Source organism: Gavialis gangeticus, unplaced genomic scaffold, assembly GCF_001723915.1.
Source record: "Gavialis gangeticus isolate Ggan-Ray unplaced genomic scaffold, GavGan_comp1, whole genome shotgun sequence".
Taxonomy (NCBI): Eukaryota; Metazoa; Chordata; order Crocodylia; family Gavialidae; genus Gavialis; species Gavialis gangeticus.
In genome coordinates, this window is record NW_017729024.1 from 101,561,853 (window position 1) to 101,565,471 (window position 3,619).

The following is a 3,619-nucleotide window of genomic DNA, read 5'->3' on the forward strand; positions in this document are numbered from 1 at the left end:
CATTAACTAAAGAGCATGTTTTTGTAGTGATGCTTAATGTGCATTAGACTATTTTAATATGCTGTCACAGGGCACTAATGTGTGCCTGCTCCTTTACAAGCAGAGGCAGCTTAGCTAGAGAGCCCTGAGAGTAGGCAGTGCTCCACAGCTGCAGGTTGCCTTGGCAGCAGGCTAATGAGGGAATTAGCTAGCACCTGCACCCGGTTAGCTGACCAGAAGGAGTCAGGGCCCTGGGCACACATAAGCCCCTGAGTTGGGGCTGGCAGGAATTAGTTCTCTGGCTGTAGCCAGGGGGAAGAAGCTCTTACAGACAAGCTGCTTGGAGATGCTTGTTTTACTGCTGGTAAGGTTGGGCTCTAGGAGCTCCTACAGTACCTGGGGCTAGGAGGCACACATTGCTCAGGGAGAAGCTTGCCTTCTTAAAGGGGAAGAGTGCGGCCTCCAGTGTTATTATTATTGTTATGGTTATACTGTAGCCCAGGGGCTCATATTTACTTTAGTATTTGGACTAGCGGACCAGGATGAGGCTAATTAGAGAGGAGGGGAGGCCTCATTGGGGCGCACTAACATGTAGAGCCCCAGCACTGGGGAGGGCACAGAAGCGGTGCTGCAGAGAGCCCAGCACCAGAGGATGCCACTACAGGGGGTGTAGGGATCCCAGCTCCAGAAGGCACAACTACAAGGACCCAGGGCCTGATGATGACAGGAGGTTGAACTAGACTGAGGCTCCATAGCAAGGGACAATGTTTAAATACCATCTGCGAGGCATGGGGTGCAGTGAAGGGGGGATTTTGGAGCCACACATCTAGTTCATAAGGCTTAGGGTGTCTTGAGAGGCATTAATTTTGTGTGAGACCCAGCAAGGGATCCAAGATCAGCAGGGTCTAGTAGGGTTCAGGAGGACTGTGGCCATGAACTTGTAGGCAGCTTCCCAACTTATTATTTAGACCAACAAGATGTGGCAGGTGAGACTAGAAGGTGCCCGCAGGGCAAAACAGTCACAGAACCCTAGGTTCATCATGGCCATCCCTGGGGACCCCATGCCATGACATATGCATTAACTAAATATAATTTTTTTTTAGTGACACTTTAATGGGCATTAAAATAGGCTAATGTGCATTAAAGTGCATGTGTAGATGCACCCAGTAACTACCGCAACTACAGACAAATTGTACTGGGTCAATATTTTGTGGCCTGTGGCAAAAGTTTCAGATCACTCTAAATCTAGACTTCAAAGTGCCTAAATCACCCTACATAGTGGGCTTAGGTCATTAGACACTTGTGTGCTTTTGAATATTTTACTTCAGGTTTAAATTTGACCCAAATTATTTATGCCTTCATTTGCCAGCTTTTTTTCCAGTATGCCAATAGAATTGATATGCTGGTACTAGAGTATAGGGCATATACAGCAGGACAGAATGGTTGTAGTTTAAAGTGAGAGGGGATTTATAGATCTTCATCAGTACCATAGCATAAGTGTGGCCTCTAACAGCATGTTAGTATGAAGGGGCAGCAGTGAGCATTGGCATTCTCAGAATTTCCACTCTAATCTTTGCATGTAGAAATGTAGCTATTGCAGTCACCATGGTTACTTATTCTCCAAGCCAAAAATAGGGAATGCAGTGTATATGCAGAATATAATTGGCCAGTCCCAGTGCTATATATTAAACTTGTGCTCCACAATATTTTGGATCAGATTCCTCTATTACATGGATCTGCTATTCAATGTGAAAGAACAGAAACAGTTCAAATAATTCCTTACCTTCAAACATAAGTTATTAGAGAAAAGAATCCAGTTATATTTACAGAGATAACAGGCCAATTCTTCCTTTTCAGTCGGGTGGTGGAAAAACACAACCTAGTGTTCTCTAAGCGTGAGTTTCACACGAAGGCAGAAAATCTATTCAAAGTACTAGTCTGGATTTTGCTATATACTCTGAGTAATACAAAAGCAGTCTTAGGAAGAAGGATGGGGAAATAGCGAGAGAGGAACCATTGCATGAGAAACAGTGATGCTCTTTTCTTTTTTTTCTTTTTTTGTGTTGCTCATTTATATTCACCAAGCAAAGAAACTTTTTTTTTCTTTTTGTTTCTGTTCCTCCATACCCTATAATTCTATTTTGCTTTTTTTTCTTTTGAAAAGCAAACTGTGACTAAGGAGGAGTCATAGAGGATAACTCAGAGCAATTTCCTTTAGGCCTCATTTAGTTTAAACTCTGAAAATTCATGGAATTCCATATAGTAGCTAATTTGAGGAAAATATATATTTTAATTGATATATTAGTGTTACAAGGGTGCAGCTAGCCTGCATAAGTAACAATTTTTCCACAATCCAACATTGCTATTTTGCCTACCTACTATTTTGGCAAATGCTAATACAAATGTCTGACATTTGATATACTTGATATTGTCCAGCCTCAAAGGCCTTCCATCATCTCTTTTTCTCACCTAAATAAAGAGGAATTTAGAATAAGAACGAATTTTTTCCTCTGCAGTTCTGTTTGTTGGGGAAACCCTTTGGAGCGTGGCCTTTACACAGTAGGCAGATAAAACCCTGGGGTTACACTGGTATTTTCCTTATCAGTTTCACCCTTCCATCTCTACTCTTCCATCAAAAAAGAGAAAAGGTCTAGAAAACATAACTCCCAAGGAAAGATGGGAAGTACAAGGACTGTTTAGTGTGGACAATAAAAGACTGGAGTGTTTTTGTTTTGTTTTTTTTGTTTTTATAATAATCTTCAAATAAAAAAATAAAGTTTAAGGAAGGTTGTGATCTGTGTCCACAGGAAAAGACTTAACAGTCTTAAACTGCAACAAGGGAAATGTGGGTTTGATATTACAAAGAACTTTCTAATTCTGAGTCTGGATCAGCAGAGGAGCAGATTACCTAGAGAGGTGGTGGGCTATCCATCACTGGAAGTTTTTTATTGCAGGTCAGACAATGGTTGGGGTGGCTTAGATTAGGATGGTCTTACTTTGCACAGGACTTTGACTAGATTACACCCTAGGGTACTCAAAGAGCTGGCAGATGTCATAGACAGAACATTGGCCAAAATCTTCAAAAACTCATGGCACTCAGGTGGAGTACCTGAAGACTGGAAGAGGGCCAATGTGGTACCCATCTTCAAGAAAGGGCGGAAAGTAGATCCCAAGAATTGCAGGCCAGTCAGCTTGACCGCAATCCCTGGTAAGATTCTTGAGGAAAATTATCAAGGAGACCCTTCTGGATAAGTTAAATAAGGGCAACATCCTGAGGGATAGCCAGCATGGGTTTGTTGTGGGTAGGTCTTGACTGACCAATCTCAGATCCTTCTATGCCCAGGTGCTGTATCACCTGGACAAGGGAGAAGAGATTGTCCTATAGCTGGATTTCAAAAAAATCCTTTGATCTGGTGTCCCATGATCTCCTCATGGAAAAATTGGCCAACTGTGGCCTCAGCTACACCGCAGTCTGATAGCTGGGAAATTCTCTCTGAGGTTGGACCCAGAGAGTAGTGGTCAATGGTAGTGAATCATTATAGCACTCCATGACCAGTGGCGTCCCCCAAGGCTCTGTCTTTGGACTGGTTCTCTTTAACATCTTTATCAATGATGTGGACATTGGTGTCAAGTGCACTGG

At 42.6% G+C, this 3,619-nt stretch overlaps 1 long non-coding RNA gene across 1 annotated transcript in view; it reads left to right on the forward strand.

Moving 5' to 3' along the window:
- The first annotated feature begins 275 nt into the window (after positions 1–275).
- Positions 276–3,619, forward strand: part of LOC109298233 — a 19,542-nt gene continuing 16,198 nt past the window's right edge. The window contains exon 1 of the long non-coding RNA XR_002097546.1: positions 276–343. This is a non-coding gene — a long non-coding RNA (uncharacterized LOC109298233). The remainder of the gene's footprint in view (positions 344–3,619) is intronic.